The following is a 19,844-nucleotide window of genomic DNA, read 5'->3' as shown; positions in this document are numbered from 1 at the left end:
CACCACAGTGAAAATAAAAAAAACTTGTATAATTGTTACTTACTTGTAAAACTAGTTAATTAAAAGTTTTTAGTATCTCGGTTATGTTGTATTATATTATCTGCTAACATTTTAATTTAATTTTCTTTCTACCTCAGGCATTTAAAGTATTTTTTGAAAGATTACATAAGTTGTACAAAGTAATCAGTTCATTTAACATTATTTCATTAGCTACATATATTTAGACACTTGAATGAGACCAAAAAAATTAATAATAAATTATTTGCATGTCATGAATTTACATCGAACAGTTATTATTAAGTTGTTTTTATTAACATAATTTTTTTTTTTAATTATGCTCTTTACTTAGAACAGCTAAGCAGGTTTTTTTTTTGGTTTGAAATGGAGCTGAAATTTAACAGTTATGTATGATAGCAAATAGTGTTTTCAAAATTACTAGTTTGTATAACCCAAAAAAGTTTTGATATGTACCAAAAATCTATACTGTAGCTATTCAAAAGTTTAATAAAACTTCAGCTTTTTTTTATAAAGAACTCATTAAATAATTTAACAACATATTTTGGTTATAGATAAACCAATATTTTGTTTTTAAAGAATATACTATTTAAAAAAAATAGATTAATCTGTTAGTAAAAACTGATTATTAAATTTATTTTGAACCCTACTTGTGGTTTAAAAATAAATATTTTCCAGCTTTTAATGTAAATAAATATAAGTCAGATTATGATGAGTCAAAGTTTTAACAAACTTATTTTATTAAATTTACTTGGTAAAATTCATTTAATGGTCATAATAAAGCAGACATCTACTCCCTTGAAAGATTTTTGTAGTAATTTTTATTTGACTACTTTTAAAATTTTAAAACTATGAAGTACTACAAGTTGTGCAAAACCTCTAAAAAAATTTTCAAGCTAACATTAAAACTAATGTTGGAATGTCTACAATACAGCTACAGTAAGAGGCAGAGCTAAAAAGTTAGTTATTTGATAAAGTCAACGAAGTAGTTGAGAAACTTAACCTTCAAAACTATTTTCTCTCACATTTTGATGCATCATTTCATATATTCTCAGTCTAACATGGGTGCATAAGTCTTAAACAAAACAAAACACGCTTCTCCCTGGAATAACCAGTGAGTAGTTCAAGTTAAAAATACAGGTTACTAACAATTTACTTTATTTAGCAGGGTTGCCAAAAAACGGGATATAAATAATTAGCTTAAAAATTTAAAAGCCCCGGTACTTGGAATAAAAATCACAAATAAATTTAAAAATGGAAATTTTAAACAGATATTAAATAAAAATAATGAAACTTGATTAGATATTGAAATATATTTTATACCATGTTGTATAACTATTTATTATGAAGCACATTTAAAGTTGCAACAGAGTATAATTTTTATACTTTTTTACTAGTTAAGAGAGTTTTTGATCTTCAATTTTAATTTAAAACTCTTCTTTTCAAAATCTAAAAGAATTTTAATAAAGCTTAAAATAAATAAAAAAACTTTAACAATCCACAAAAAATTAATTTAATGATTCTAGGTTTAACTATTAACAGCAACTAAGATAATATAAATATAGTTCTATTTGAATAAGTTGCTAGTATATTTTTTTTGTTTTTTACAGAACTGAAAATTTTTGCTTGTTAATAAACGAAAGATCTCTTCGAAGTTTTTGTATAAGACTAAGACAGATGTTTTTGATGGTTCTAGCCATTTTTTATTTTTGTTTATCTAAAGCTCAATCATGTCTGTTCTTTAAAAACAAAAGAGGAAGATTACCTCTGTTCCATTTTAATTTCTAAGATATAGTGTAGAAAATTTCAAAGACTTTTGTCAATGATTTTTTTTTTTGAAAAGTTTTAGTTTAAATGGTAGTTTCTATTTCCAAAACTTTAAATTTTGTTTTTAAACTTAAATGTAATAAGACTAAATTATCAAACTAACTATATATCAATACATTCTTTAAAATAAAAGTCTTAGATGAAAATAGTTGTTAATTTTAAGTATCTAAAACTTTCACATAATTTAAAACACATTAAATATCAAAAAACGTAGACTTTAATTGTGGCAAAACTGATTGTGAAGTCATAAACCTAAAAATTGCAATAACTTCAACTTATATTGAAGTAAAATATATTTTTGTATTTTATAAAGGTAAAAAGATCTGAGGTCGCTATGGATAGTATTAAGTATCTAATATTATTTTATGATCTTAATGTTGACTGTAAATTAAAGTTTTCCCATTTTTATAAAATTAGGTTGAACTTGTTTTGTATTTACATGGTTTACACCAGTATCTGAAAACGTTTAGTTTTTAATAGTTTATTTCTTACAAACTATTTTTTACTAAAACATGTAGAGGTGTAAGAAAAATTAATATGTATTATTGTGTTATTGTTTGTAACATCAATTAAGAGAGATTTTTAAAAGATTTTATTAAGTTAGTTTCATTAAAAATTGGTCTCTAGTTTATAATGTTTTTAAATTTGTGTTGTGTCATTGTAGTTAACAACATAAAAGTAATATTTTTTTTTACCCTAGTCTTAACTTAAGACTCTTAAGTACGACTTTAAAATTAATCAAATTATGTATTTTTTTTTGTTTTTTATAACTTTAAAAAAAAATTAATTTTAAATTTTTACTCATTTTTTATTTAAGATTTGTCTTGTATAAAACATATGTGTTTTGAAAAACTTTTTACTTGAATTCAAAATTCAACTTTAAATGACATAAACTTTTTTTTTTAAATTGTCATAAAATTAAAAGCATTATATATTAACCCAATAATTTTTTTTATAATTGAACATTAATAAGTACTTAATATAATCAAAAAGAACATATAGGTTTAATTTTTTAAATTTACACCTTAAGTATCATTTTTTGTTTATAAAAAAATGAAAATGGCCCTTTTTTATTTTGTTGGTCTTTTTGGAGTAAAAGTTTAAAACCATATAGCTAAAGGGCGATTACAAGGATAAATAGTGTATGTTTAAAAATAAAAATTAAAATCGACATTTTTTTGTTTTATATTAATAAAAAGCTATTCTTTATTGTCCTTGATTAAGTTATAAGAAATCATTAAAAAACAAGTTATGATTGTAAGTACACAGACATCAACTACTTTAGAAAGCCTTTAAAAGTCAGTTAAGTTTGTTCAAAATTAAATATATTCAAAATGTTTGTTTTTCAAAATTAAAAAATTTTTTGGTAAATCTATAGCAAAAAAGATAAAAATATAAATAATGTTTTTAGGTACTATCGTGGACCAGTTGTTAACTTACAAATAAATTCATGTAACATAATTTAAAGCTATAACGCAGTTTAAAATACAACTTGAAAATACTAGCAGCACAACAAAAATAGTTTAGAAAAGATTGATGTAAGTTTTTTCAAACTACTTACAACACTTTGTTTGGGGTTACAGCTGTAAAAATATCAATTGCCACTTACTAGCCAACTGGTTTCGCTTACAGTTGAGCCAAAATCATTGATGCACTACCAATATCATTAAATATTATTGTAGTTTTAGTTTGTATTTTATTTTCAGTTTACAATGAAAAAAAACCTGATATAGTATTGAATACATCTAAAACTGTTTTAGTTATAGTTTTTGTTTACTTCTCTGGATTTTTTATGAAAATATAACCTATGGTTACTAAAATTTTGTAAAAAATTAAAGTGCATCAAAAATACTTCAAACGTTTTAATGCCCTAAGGGTGATAACACGCGTTTTTAATAAACTGATATTTATTTTCGTTAAGCCAGATTTATACATTGTTTAAAATCCAAACCTTATTTTGTGTTACATGAGTCTAAAGTGGAAAAGCTTAGTTGGTTTACAGGTTAAGAGGGATAAAAAAAGAAAGTAATTATAACACTTATAAAGAATATTTCTTTTCATTTAGATTTAAGTCAGGGTTTTCTAAAGAGGGCGATATAATTGGATAAACTTAACTACACTAACTAAAAGTATTGCTGGTTTTTTTCTTGTAAAACAATTTACGTCATTAATGTTTGTTATAAGACTATTTGTTTTTTGTAGTTTTATTGAATAAACAAGTTTATTTTATTTACTTAAAATAAACTTTTTAACAATCAATTATAAACTAAAAGCTTTACTTTTAATTACTTGAAATTAAGTTTTATAATTATGTTTGCATTTATGCGACAGAACTGTTTATACAAAAAAAATGTCGTTGTTTTGTAGACTTACACAAAATTACAAATGCATGTTATTTTTTTTGAAATTTTTTATAAAATTGAACTATCTTTAGTTTTAGTTGTTTTTATCAAACATTTCAGCTCTATTCTAATGTCACTTATGTTTAATAACTTGAGTTCATTTTCTATATACTTTTATTTTACAAGCTTTTTCAGGGCGCATAGATTGTAAATACTATAAATTTTATACTTTGCAAAACTTATGTCTTGCTGTACATAAGTATAAGTTGCTACTTATGTGTTATGATTTGTTGTTTGGTTATGATCGTTTTTAGATCCAAATATTTTTCGTACTACATTGTACTTATTAGCTAATTTGCGAAACTTAGCTTTGAATTATATAATTAAAAGTACATCGATTGCTTTAAGTTTGAATTTGTAAAAAAAACAGTAAAAGCAATTCTTTATTTGAAGTTCATTTTTTAGCATTCTCGTTATTTAACTTTTATAGTTTTTATAATGATTTTATGTTTGTTTGAGTTATTTTTCAGGTTTTTATTTCACACTACATTTTCGATATACATATTAATTTGTTGGAATTTTGAACAAAACCGTTTTTATTTTTAGAAATATTTCCTAAGATTTTTTGCTATTATTAGAGAAAGCTGCAATTTAAAAAAAAAGTGTTAGTAAATTGAACTTATCGTCAACTAAGCTTGAGGTTAGCATTTCAAGTAATGTTTGTTTAAATTTTTTATGACGTTTTTTATTCATAAAAAAATTATTTTTAATTTTGTTTCATAATTGCTTTTTAATGTACTTCAAAGCATAATTGCTTGACTTTTGTTAGAAAGTTACCAAAAAATACTCAAACATTAAATATTAAACTGAAACCGAAAATTTATGTTCTATTCAGAACTATTTAATAGAACTATTCTGACAACCATTTCCTTAACTTTTAACTCATCAGTTAGATCAACTTACCAACTTCAATTACTGATACACGTTAGACAAGCTTTTATAAGTTATATGCACTCTACATCTTAATATTTTAGATATCAAAAACATTTCATTTTCAACACAAGCTATAAGCTTAACTTGGATGTTATTGTGTTTTTATTTAAGTTACAATCTTTGCACCTTCTTCATGATTGACCAGATTTAATGTAAAAGCGTATTAAAAAATAACTCAATATACTTCAATTTAAATATAAATTTTTAAAACTTTTCATTTCTATTAACAAATTTTTATTTGTTTCAACCTATTAAAAGCTTTCACCGTTAATTATAACTTAAGATGTATACTTCACAATTATAGGTTTTTAATTTACAACTTAAGCTAATATTATTTATATTTTTTAAAGTAACTACATTTGTTCAACTATTAAGATAAGCCGTATTTTTTTAAATATTCACGATAAAAACGTTTTGACGGCAATTTAATTAAACTTTAACATAATTAAATTAATACTTTAAACTTAATATTCTTATTGATTTCTTATGCAGTTTAACTTAAGTATTGAAAAATGTTGTCTGCATTAATTATACAAATTCTCTTTTAAATAGTATTATTAACCAAACAAATACAACTACATTTTATTAGAAACATATTTGATACTTCAAACTCCGATAAAGTTATATAAAAATTAATTTTATTGAAATAAACTTAAACTGAGAAATATTGAAAACCATTGTAGGGAATGAAATTATTTAATTAAATAGTCTGCAATTTTATATTTACGTGTTCGTTACAAACCTTTTGAGATTTCTAACTTGTTCCGACGAATCAAAACACAATTAAAAACCGAAAATGGTAATTTCAACTGTTCGTTTTTTTAAATGACATCTGCATGTAAATTTAGCTTAAACTCTCTGCTGAATTTTGCCTTGTTAATTAATAATTTAATTACTAATTAAAGTAGTACATATATAACAAACTTTTGTATAACCCAAGGTTTTGTTGGTATTGCAATTATTACTCGCCAAATCAGACTAATTCAATTATGAAGTAATTGTAATGACTCTGTATATTGTTTTATTTCAATATCAAACTACCTGGTCGCATATAAAGACTACAGTAAACAAAAATAACTTTAAAAGATAAAATAAAAGCTATTTTATTAAAATCTAATAACCTTTGTAGAAACAATGTATTTTTTCTGTATAACTCTGTTACAATTAAGATATATAGTTGCTGGAATGTAGTATTGTATTTATGAAAATAAACTTGTAATCAAAACTTTCAACTATTTCACAGAAGTTTTATAAAACAATTCTAAATGGCTCGTTCTTATACACGTAAGAAAAAATTACCAAAGGAGAATACAGAAAAGCAGCGGAAAAATGCATGTGTCAGTTTTAATTTTATCTATATTAGTTAGTAAATCTAAATTTTCATCATTTTAAGCAGTTTATTTGAAAGCAAATGTGCATTATTTTACTATCACAGACAATAGTAAATAAATTACAAAGTTTTTTATAACTTTTTTACTTAATCACAAGTAAAAGACTTGTAATGTCACACCTAACTGACTTATAACACTAAAAATAAAGCAGTTTGTTAGTTTGTACATGCCCTAATTTCTTAAAAAACTTCAATTTTATTAAGTGTTGTTTTTAAGTATTTTTGTCTTGTAAAAAAATAATGTTATATAAAAGTAACATTTTTATTTCAATACACTATTTTTGAAATATTTTTTTCTTTCCTATGGTTGTAAACCTTTTTTATTAATTCTAGTTTATTGAACGACTAAAAAAATACTCTCAAGATATTTGGTCCTACGACCTGGTGCACAAATAACCTTTTCGTTATCGAGTCGCAAGCTACGAATACCTTTTAACGTCTTGTCCAGGATTTTTACATGTTAAAAAATGTAAACACTAATACGCACATACTTGTTTGTAAACAAAAACAATCAAAACTAAAAGTGTAACTAAATGATTTATTATTAGCACTCAGACCGAATGATTACAATTTTTATCAACTCCTTGTAAGAACGGTATAGGACCTTACTACATGTCGAGATACGATTGGTCCACAATTTTATTAAACTAAATCTTTAAAACTATGAAAGTTACAATGCACTTATAAAGTAGGTTTTAGTGCTTTTATTTGTCAAATATTAAGTACTATTACAAAAATAACTAAAAATTTATCAGTAACTTTTCATAAATATGAAGCCTAACAAAAGTTAATGTTTAATAGTTTACACTTAACGCGTAACAAGCATTAAACAAGCTACAAAAATCATACTAAACTGATCAACTGCATGCTAACGAACTGTATTGAAATAAGAATTTAAAAGCTGTAAAAATATTACATTTAGTAAAATGATGCATTTTTAATTTTTTTTTAATTTAAAACGTCTATCAAACTAAAAAAAAGAGTGTGGAACCTCTACAACGGCATTAAAAACTTAAATTTACGTATATATAAAATCTAAATATTTTTATCAGGCCTGGATTCCCATCTCTCAGGAACTGGTGGACGCAGCCTTCGGGACGAGTAAAGGGATATGGCTCGCTCACATGCATTTCAGGACTGACAAATGGAAAGTGTGGAAATACAAGTACACCAGCCCTGCCGGCGTAAAACACAGGTTTAGTTGAAATAATTTTAAAATTTTGCTTTTACAATAACTTTAGTTAGATTTAGACAATTTGATCTGTTTTAATAGTTCTTTTAAATTCGGTAATGCCATTGAAGTAAATTTAAACCTGTTGTCAATTGAAATAATTTATGTGGCAAAAAACACTTGATTTTAAAATATATATGTTGTAAGAATAAGATACAATAAGTGTGTTTCAGCATACGTGTTCGTTTGTTTTGGGCGTAAATTTTAAACGTGTTCGTTTGTTTTGGGCGTAAATTTTAAACCTTCTAGTTGCTGTTTTACTTACTTTAGGCGTTTAAAAAAAATTATCCTCATGTATAACTTGAATGGCTCTTAGTAAAGTTAAGAGTTAGAAATGGTAGTAAAAAGTGAAAGGGTATTTTAACTGTCAAGGGGGCTGATTTTAACTTAAATTTTTGCCAAAGAAAAAACGAGTTTGAAAAACCCTGGTTTAACACTTTCCTCTGTATAGCACACTACAGTATACACAAAACTTACAATAAAACGTTAAACTTTGTGTTGATTCTTAATATTTGGTACTTCTAAACTCTTACAATCAGCCAAGTCAAATAGCCTGAATCTTTATCAGCCGTGCAATTTGTATACTTTTTTAGATTTTTGTTGTTTAGGTCTAGTTCATAATCAATATCAGATTTTCTGTTAGCCTTAATATAATAGTGCAATAAAAGTCACATTAACCTTCACAATTTTGCTTTAATCATTTATGCCAACACTTTTTGATCTTATTACAAAAAAAACGTGTCAGTTGTATTGATTAACAATGACGTAAGAAGTTAATTAGCTGTTGTACTGCAATAAGATTATCTGACGTCATATCAGTAAAGATATTAAACATTTATTGCTGAATAACACAGTCTATCCGGTTTGTACTAACAAATTTCAATTAAACGGGACCCAATATAAGTAATATAATATAAAAATATGTTAAAGCATGTAGCTTTAGAGTAAAATTCTTTAAAACTTAAAGGCACATTTTGATGTTTCTTCAGCTGTTTTTATTTCAAATGTTCAAGAGAACTTTGGTATAAAAATTTTAGACTTTGAGCATTTGTGTTTGATAATAAAGGTATTCTTATAGCTAAAAGTTTCATTATTTATCCCTGATAAAGTATTTGCAGTACGTTAAAGTCTTCAAGTACAAAATCTCCTTTAAGTAAAAGTATTTCAGTTTTTGCATGATTTTTTTTTAAAGATGGCAGACCAAAAAGTGTTCATTAACAACTGTGATAATACCAAGGTAATTTTTTATATTAATTTTATTAAAAATTGTTTCCCAGTAAAAATTTAGAATGGGAATGTTTTTGGAATATCTTGTGCTGCAGTTAAGTTATGAGAGATGTTACCTACACACAAGCTACACACAAGCTACTACTAACTAACCGTTTAAATTTACTTTACAAAAACGACCTTGTTAATAAGCCAATGATCATACTCGACCCTTAAAATTCTGTTACCGAAAAGGGTAAACTAGTATTTTGCTATCTACGATATTGAATTTTACCTTAAAAATTTGGGCTATTTGTTATTTAGAATGTGGTGTATGCACAAAGACGCCAATTAAAGTTGTTTTTAGTTTTTTGTATTGAAAAAACATCAGTAATACATTTATCACCGTCAGTTCCAACTTTTACAGATTAGTTTCTTTACTAAAAAGTCCATTGACTATTACGTTGGTCAACAGACTTGCCACGCCAATTTTTTTTTCTATGGAAACCCGACAAGCAAAAAGTGTTTACTAAATTAGTTTAATAAAAATTTTAAGACATAAAAATGCTCACTTAAGGTACTAGTTTTATTATCTTTATGTTTTTGTTTTGTATTTTTAGCGACAATACCTGAATCAATAGTACCTAGATTGAAGCGTCCGAGTTTGAAAGTTGTTCTTGTTTTATACTTTTGTTTTTTATATGACTTTTTTATGGTTTAATTTTGCTAATTCAATTAGACTTGAAGAATCAATAAATAAACACACTTGTAGAGGCACAGCACCTAACTAGCTAAATGCTAGTAAACTCAGGTATGTTCGCTGAAGAGGTTTTTGAAAATCGATTTTTTACCGCACTTACAATTATTGAATGTCGAGTTCTAGTTGCGTTTTTGAAAAAAAAACTCGCGACGCTGGAGCGACTACAACTAGCACAAACAGATCATTGAGTTAACATTCTGTATCCTGCCTGTAATAGCAGTACAGCAGTTCCAGCAGCTACAGGAGATCTGTATATATATATATATATATATATATATACATACCCTAATCCTAACTTAACTTAATTTTTTTCACCTCAAAAACTTAAAAAGGACAAAAAAATCCTTAACATTACGTTTCATTTGAAACAATCTAAAAGTATTATTTTGTAATTTATACAAGTTATTTCTCTGATATAGAATTTTTTAACCAAAATAATTGAAATATTTAGAGTGCGTGTAATAGGTAATTAATAATATATGTTGTTAAGATGACATACTTTAATAAATCTTACAGTTTTACTTACTAAACGAACAAAAATAAAGTTTCAATTATAATACTAGTTACTATTTTTGCAAAATTTACTAAAACTTTACCACAACTTCACTTAATTACAGGTCCTTGACGGAAGTGAAAAAGGATGTCCATGTCGAACAAAGCTACAAGGACAACCTGAAGCTGTACAAGAACGACCTGACGCTCAAACCGAGTGCTGTGCGAAAGCAAAAGGCGAAACCAGTGAGAAGATCAGGCCGGAGCAACAGGACAGCCAACAGTGCCGAACGAAACGGTGTCACTCAGCGCAACCGACGTGGAACTTCCGTTGCTCGAGAAGGCGCGGGAGCTGAAGGTTTGACTGCAAACCGGGTAGCCAACAACGTTCGTGGTAGAAACCAACAAGAGTCTGGCATCTCGTCGATGGTCAAAAAGAAAAGAAGAAAGACCAGGCGAAACGGAGATCACGTAACCGTTCCTGCTTCGAACAATGAAAACGCCGCGGACGATGGAACTGAAGAAGGTCAACGAAACCAATCAGCAGAAGTAACCAATCAGCAGAACAATGGTGCTAGAAGAAGCGGAAGAAAGAGAAGGCAGACCAAGTTCATTGACTATGGGTTGGTTTAAGTTGTATTAAACTTGAAAACGTTCTTTTTTGTTAGACAGTGTCAAAACTTTATCTTTAATTGTAACTTTTTATTTAATATAGTCTTATAAGATATGTTTTATTAATAATAAGGTGTTTATTGTATGTATAATCTATTAAAATTAAAAGTTTTAAGAATTACTATGTACAAGTTGGTCTATTATACACAAATTATTAAACATTACTCACATAAGTAATATTACACTGCGATAATCAAAATGATGCAGAAGAAACAGGGCTGCCACTCGGTCAGGAAAAGTCAGGAAAGATTTTAAGAAATGACAAAAGTCAGGAAAAGTCAGGAAAAAGTGGGGGGTTTTGAAAAAAAGTCAGGAAATTTGATAAAATTTAAAAAAAGTCAGTTTAAATTTACAAAATTCCTTGTTTTCCAAAGCCTTCAAATGGTAAAAATTAATTTAAGGCGCTTTAAAGTCAGAAAAAATTACAAAATTTTCCTAAAAATTTACAAAAATGTTTATTTTTATTTCCAATGCCTTCACCTGGTATAAATTAGTAAAATATCCTTTATAAAACTGCAAAAATTTTCTTTTAACTTATTGAACAAGTACCCTACTTAAACAAGCAGATTTTGTAAGCTTTTTAGTATTGATGATCTGTAGCAAGGACATTTCCATAGTGAAACAGTGATATATACACAAAAGTTTATCAAGCATAATTTTAGAATCAAAATGTTTTTTGTTTAAATAATTGAGTTCTTTATAACTAAGCAGTTAGTTTAGTATTTTATGTAACAAGTAAATGTGTATACTTTACTTCTTTATAATTTTTTCAAAGTTATTTAAATTTATAAATTAAGTTATAAGAGAGGTATATGCCAAGATTAAATTTACTTATTATGTGTATTTTTTGTAGAGTAACTTAAGTTTTTAAAGTAAATAAGAGTATATTTATTTGTTACAAATTTTATACTAAATGATAAGAGGAAATATTTTATACAACAGATATATAGTTTATAGCGAAAGGTGTTTACATGATTTTATCTGCCAATTAATTGCTAATAACAATTTTTTTTTACATTTAAACGGTTTATTGAGCAATGCTTTCAAAATTTAACTAATTTCCTTGTCAAAACAAAATAAATACTCACAAAAATTAATTAATGAAACAAAATACGAGTAAACTAAAGAAGCAATCAACATAAAACTAATCAGACTAATCATAAAAACTAAAATAGATAATTAGAACAGAAATGGACTGTTTAAAAATTTTAAGTGTTATTCTAGATCATTTATCAGGACCTAGTTAGTGGTTAAGTTTAGGTTTAATTTTTTTAATTATAATAGTCTTTACTGCAAGTAAAACATTTATATTTTTACAAAATTTAACTACCTCAAAGCAATTAAAAATATCGTTATGATTCTGACAGATTCTACATTGTTCTATATGTGAAAAAACTGCACTATTTGTAAGTTTTGTATGTTCTTTAATTCTGACGAACAGTTGTCGCTCCGTTTCTCCAATATATTGGGTATCCAGGTCACCTGGACATTGAAACTTATAAACGATGCAATTTCTGTAGAGTGTGTTGATCTTTTTTTTCAATGAAAAATAGTTTCCAACTTTAGATGTTCTGAAAGCTACTTCGATATTAATTCCAATTGTTTCCAAATTTTTTGTTACATTTCTGTTCAATTTTTCTGAAACCTTTTTTAAATAAGGAACTGTTAAATACTGTTGTTTAGAAACTTGTGGCTTATCTTCTAATTTTTGAAGTTTTTCTATTTCATTGTTTATGAAATTATTCGGATAACCGTTTCTCAAAAGAAGATTCTTTATTCTATTTGTTTCTAGGTTCTGTAGTTCTTCTGACACTAATCTTTTGTTTCTGATGAACAATTGTCTAATCAAGTTTTTCTTCCATGATTGCGGGGTACAAGAGTGAAAATTTAATAGAACATCTGTGTTTGATGGTTTCTTGTAAATTAAGGTAGTAAATCTGTTCTCTTCCAGCTTAACACTTATGTCAAAAAAAGGAAGTTTATTTGATGTACTTGTTTCCATTGTGAAAACAAGATCTTGATGTAGAGTGTCTAACTTTTGATTGAATTCATTTGCCATTTCTTCATTTGAGAAGATAGTAAAAATGTCGTCCACATATCTCGTGTACATTTTAGGTTGAATTTCATTTAGAAGACCTGTTTCTAATTTGCTAACGAATCAATTGGCCAAAAGGGGGGCCAATGGCGATCCTATAGATAGTCCATCTATTTGTTTGAATACTTGATTATTAAAACAGAAGATGCTCTGTGAGCAAGTTTTCAGTATGTTCTTGAATACCTTCTTTGTTATTTTTGATTTTGTGAATACTGAAAGATTTTCTTTTGAGTATACATCGTTTGCTACCATGTTTATCGTTTCCTCTAATGGAACACATGTGTATGAACTTTTTATGTCAAAGTAAAATCAACTTTTCTAAATCAGTATTTTCTAAATCAGTTTTCTAAATCAGTTTTACAAAGTAAAACTTTTCTAAATCAGTTTTACTTATATAAATTGTTCACTTAGTTTAATAAAATAATACCCAAAATATATAGTTTACTTTTTTATGTCTTTTTTTTTTACAGTTACTTAAGTATATTCTTTTTTAATTGATTTTTAATTTAAGGATTTAATATTAAACGGTTTGGGTAGTATTTTATTAAACTAAGTGAACACTTATATAAGTAAAACTGATTAAGAAAAGTCAGGAAAATTTTGGTAAAAAGTCAGGAAAAAGTCAGGAAAAGTCAGGAAATTTTTCTCAGCTTGATGAGTGGCAACCATGAAGAAATTTCTTAATTTTTACGTTATGTTGATCGTTAAAAAGAAAACTATTTGTGCAATAATAGAAAGGAAAATCTATTTATCCACGTAATAAAACATTAAAAAAATCATAAAAATAAAATATCTAAGTATAGATTATGTTTAAAAAAATATTTTAATCTAAATAATAAGTACTTTAGAATTTTAAATATTAAAGTCGCTATACTTAAAAAAAAAACTTTAGTGTTACATAAGGTTATTAAATAATTAGTATTTTTAGTGGTATATAAGGCTGTCAAGAAAGACACATTCAATCCTAAACTAATAAAATGAACTATTAAAAGAGTTATCTAATTTTTGACAGAAACATGCAAACTGATGCTGAAACTGGTTCCGTGCAAGTTGAAGGTCGAAATTTGAACCGGCCACAAACAAACGAGCCGGCCGTTGAAAATCATGAAGCGAGGTTTGATTTTTATACCAAAATACATATCAAAAGTTATAGGTTTCGTAGGATAAAAAAAACAACTGTAGATCTATATATTGTAAGGTTTAAAAAATTAAAACCCTGACAAAAAGTACTCATGTCTAATGTTATTTTTTTTCTTCATTAAACTGGCTAGTCTGATTAAAAAAACAATCAAAACAATGAGAACTGTTTTTTTTTTTCACACAGTGACAATCATGAAGATGCAGATGATGCAACGCAAGCCGATCAAAATGCAGATGATGCAATGCAAGCCGATCAGGAAGTTCCAAATTTGATCAAGCAACAATCGAATGAGAACAATGCAGCAAGGTTAAATATGTTTACTGTATTTACCTTTAAAAAGCATGTTTTATACGACAAAAGTAAAACAAAACTGTTATTATAAGTTTCAACTATTGAGTTAAAAACAAACTTAAAAAAGTGAGCTATCCAAGAAGGAGATTGAAATTTAAAATTTTATTATTTTAAGTAACACAATTACGCTGTTTCACCGCAAAGCGGATTTTCAAATTGTAAATCTGTAATTAGATTATGATGGTGAAAATTACAAGCAATGTAAAACTTATGTGAATTAAGTTATATGAACTAATTTAAGGGCATTAAAAGAACAATTTGTAGCACTAATATTTTTCTTAATATTATTATATTAACTTTAGTGTTATCAGCATATAACTTATTTAACATAAACTTTATATTATTTGTCATTTTTACCATTGTTGTTTTATTACAGATTTTCATTTTTGAAATCTGCTTTGCAGTGAAACAATGTAGTCATGTTTCTTAAAATATTGTAAGGTTCTTCAAAGATAAGGATACCAAATATATTTATCTGTAAGTATAAAGTATTAGGTCTAAAACTTGTTAATCTAAGTTTACTGTCAACAAGGGTATGTATTAGCCTAGTCAGATAAGATAAACAACCAAAAAATATTATTTTCTACACAGTGACGATCATAATGATGCGGCCAGAATGCAAGTTGATGCTCACCAAGAAGCTCCTGATGCTCACCAAGAAGCTTCTGATGCAAACCAGTCACAACCACAGGGACCGGTCACAGTAGAAAATCGTGATACAAGGTTTTTATGTATAATATGTTTTACTTTTTTAAAGAAATATACTTTATACAATATTGTATAACAAACATAGTTTAGATAAAGTTGTAAAAAAAGGATTAATTTTTTTTCAAAACTAAGATTTGTATGTAAGTGTTGTATGAAATGAATTGTTTATCAAAGCTAAGACTGTGTGAACAATGATAAAAATCAAAATTTTATTTGAAGAAAACAACTTAAACTAATATTTTTACCAAGTTCGCATTTGTCTAAATATAAAAAATCCTTACTTGTAATATTATCAAATGTGTTAATACTATGCGTAACCCTTATCACATTGTACTCGTTTTTGACAAAAAACAGAAACAAAGTATTTAGTTTCTGCATTGGTACTGCAATTCAGGCTGTGAACTTGGTACACAATTGGTTCTAAATAAATTCTATTTTCTCTGACTTCAAATCATTTCTTCAGGTCACCTCAAGCAAACGTTTTGGTGTTTTTTCTTTTCTTCGTTTTATTAAGAACTTGTCTTTCTGTGTTGGCTGTCTGTATAACATTTATTTTGATCTTTTAATTAATTTAACGTCTACTTTAGTATTAAAAAGTAGGCTGTTAACTTGATACTACATCTTAATAAATTTGTTCAATTATTTTTGTTTATATTTTTTTCTGACTTCAAATCATTCATATTTTTCAGGCCACCTCCATCAAACCATTTGGTGTTTTTGGACCCCCTGAACGTCCCAAACCAACCCAGCGGGCAAAACTTCAGCCCCGCCTACCTGTCCATCCTCTACGACGCCCTCATGCGGTGCGTGGGGGTGACGGGGAACATGGCCAACTTCAGGTGCAACTACGACCTGCTGGCCCACATACTGGCGAGGAACTTTCACAGGAACCCGGGACTTCGCAACCTGCCCAACGACCGCAGCGAGGACCGGAGGGTTTTGTTCGCGCCCATTTTCAAGGACGCGTGGAACAAAAAAGGCTTGTAGCTTTTAATTGCGTGCACTACTGAGTTGGTTTTTTTTGCATTTAGTAGCCTTGTATTTGTTAGTTTGCCTAATAATTATATTGATTAATGAATTGATTCAAATTACGTCTACATGTAGAGAATTTTTTAATAAACATTTTTATAGTTTTCAGATGTTTATTTTGATACAGGTTCAATTAGGATTTTGTCAGCCTGATAACTAAATTTTTGTCCGAACATTTCTTTAGAGGTTTAAATGTTTTGACGGTTTAAACGGTTTGTGATAAAAGAACTTGAATAAATATTGAGTGCTAATAGGTACATTATTTGTTTAAACACTAATAATTTTTTTGTTTAGAAAATAGGTGGTTATTTTGTTAGTGAAAACTGTTCTTACGTATTATGAATTAAAGTTTTTCAAGTACGAAGTTGTTGTTAGTGGTTATCTATTCGTGTTTTGTAATAAAAGTTTAACTTAAAAAACATTTTTATGCATTTAAAAAATAATTATACTTGCTTTTCGTTAAGAATATTATTAAACAAATAGTTCTCTTAATAATATTAGACTGGCATCCATTTATATATATTATTTTATAGGATTTAAGATTAAAATACGATACAATTTAATCAAGCTTTTTCAAAAAATTATTTTTTAACTATAAATGGTCTAAACTAGGGGTGGGCTGGACCCTAAATACTAACATTTTTTTTATTTTATTGGAGTTTGGCATACAGATGAAAATGACCAGCCCAAAAGTAAAGAGACCGGTCCACCAAGGTAATTACAATATGTAAACTTTGTATCATATTTTTACAAAACATAAAGTGATAATCAAAGTTTCAAAACATGTTTATTTAATTTTTTTAAATTTATATGTATTTACAAAAACACCGTTTTGTTCTAATTTTTTGTTTTGTCTAAAACTAGTTGGAATATCCTTTTTTCAAATTACCCAAGGTAAAAATTTGTTTAACTCTGATATTTTATATATCTACCTTTAGCAATCTACCACGTTAATTACCGTCATAAAAATGGACTCGTTAGAAATGAAATTCCCAAATAACTAGAAAGCTGTTTATATTAATATTAGGAAAAGGTTTTTTTTCCAACAAATATTTGTCAACTATTTTCACTCAAACTACTCAAGTTTACATTTTAATAAGGTTTAAGGACAGTTATAAGACGCGTCTGTTACCTAAAGCCGCAAAATCGGAAAATTTGTTTAAATGAAAGAAAATATTTACATTTTACTTAATTTTCCAATAAGGATTGTCTCTCAAATTTTGCGTTCATGAGAATGAAATTTAAACTGTTAAACTGTACTTATAACATTTAGGTAAAAGTTCAAACTATTTTCTTTATATCTTAGCGAAAATAACTTAACACATTTTTAACACTTGCAAATAAAGAATAATCAGTTATGTCAACGGAAAAGTACATTAATACCATAGTTTCTTTTTACAATGAGTTAGGTGTGACGATGAAATTCAGTGAAACAATACCTTTAAGAAAGTTTGAAAAGCTACGTTAAACTTAACAAACATTAGTTTGTCTTGAGTAGTTTTTAGTAACCAAATTAATGTGTTTATAAAGTTAGTATTAGTTCATCAACGGTTATTATAAATATAGAAATCTGAGTGCTCAATAAACATAAACTTAAAACGTCCTATTTGACAATTATTATTTAAATAAAATGGTTTCGAAATAGTCATCTACCAGACCCATAAAATTAGTATTCACCTGGATCTGAATATTTTTTTTAAGTTAGGATTCCGCCGGATAATTGTAGTTTCCAGATCCGGATCTAAAAAAGGATTATCATGTAGGACTCGTACACTGGATCTGGTTAATTAATAATTCAAAATGCTCTGACCCGCCGAGGACCATTTTCATCGGATCCGGTGCGCCAATTAATATTTGTTTTATTAGACTATTTGTTGTAAATAAAAATACTTCATTGTATTTTAGTTGTTTTTATATATTTTTTTTGAATATATTAAACAGAAATCAGTGAATTGCAAGTAAACATATTTAAAAAAACTTATTTTTAAGTAAAGTTTACTTAATCTAAAATTCTTATACGAAGTTTAGCTCAAAATGCTAACTTAAGATTTTATAAATTACAAGTTTAAACGACTGTGCGTAGTCACAAAATGTGAACCAAACTTACAAATTACCGCATTTTTAATTCATAATTACTTTTATAAACAATAAAAATCTTTTTGAAAACAATTTTTCAATCACCTAAAAAACATAATAATTTGTTTTGCTCGGTTGCAAAAGCTATAGTTTAAGTATTAAGTTATAAAAAAGTTTACTTTCACAAATTGAAAATTTGTGTGAAGAGTACTACATTATAATTTTTTAACCTAAGCTAAATTATTCATTGATTTTCGAAAATAGTCAAACCTAGCTCTTGTGTGATACCAAAAGATTTAAAAATTTTGTACGTAAATTAAAAAAAAAATGATAGGAGGGCAATAATTAGCTATAAAAATCTGACAACGTACCGCTACCGCTAAGCATAAACTTTAAGTTTACAATGTAGTTTTAGCTAAAAAAATACTTTTCTATATCATAAAAACAAGGTGTTTTATCAAAGATAATATAAAATATAGATTTGTCAATAAATAAACCAACCAAAATATTTGTAAGTTGTTTTATTTAAATGTGGCTTTAAAGTCCGTTTTTCCAAATGTAATTTTAAAAACAAATAAATCTTTAAAAGACCAGCCTGCGAAAAAACTTTTAAGCTAAGAACTATCACTGACTTTTGTATAATTTTACTCATGCATTGGTAGTTGGTAAATTAGAACAGAGTTAAAAAATTTATATTGAATATAATGTTTTTAACTTAAAAAAAAAATTTTTATAAATTGCTTTTTAATTTGCACAAAAAAAATTTAAAAAATACTGCCAAAACTTTATAACTATAACAATCTAAATATTTTAATACAAGCAGTAACAAAATAATTATATAATATAGTTATTTAAATTGCTAACTAAATTGTACTAACAAAACTTGAAAACTATTGCCAAAACTTTATAGTTATGACAGTTTAAATATTTTTATACAAGTAGTTACAAAAAACACTGAATATAGATTTATTTTTTGATACAAACAATTTAAATTAATTACTTCACAAGAAGCACAGCATACTAAAAAAGTAAACTTTTTATTCATTATCAAGTAAGTGTTTTTAGTTATGGTACAAATATGTTTTATTTTGTTTTTTATAATAGTGCTTTGGTAATACGTATTCAATTATAAGACTACAATTATTATAAAAAGCCTACGGTGGACTGAGACCCGGGTTTTGTTCTTATTAAAAGTTGTTAGTCAGCCGCAACCATGAAATACAACTTATAAAAAAACTTGCAGTCGTAATGCGAACTAACGGTTTATTATGCTTTACCAGAAGCAACCGTTTGCTGGTATTGATCAGTAACGACAGCATTGATTTTTTAATAATGAATTTCTTAAATCATTGAATTTTTTAAGTTGAAATTATATACTTTTTTGTCAAGCTTTGAAATTATTGTTTTCTCTTAAAATTATAAATGAATTATAGTGCACTGCATCGCTTAAAATCCACTTCATCAACTTTGATTATAAAGCCATTTTAGTTTTCACTAGCGCCACTTGACAACATAG

Source organism: Thalia democratica, chromosome 6, assembly GCF_965202585.1.
Source record: "Thalia democratica chromosome 6, ktThaDemo2.hap1.1, whole genome shotgun sequence".
NCBI classification, from domain to species: Eukaryota; Metazoa; Chordata; class Thaliacea; order Salpida; family Salpidae; genus Thalia; species Thalia democratica.
Note: the sequence above shows the minus strand (reverse complement) of the source record.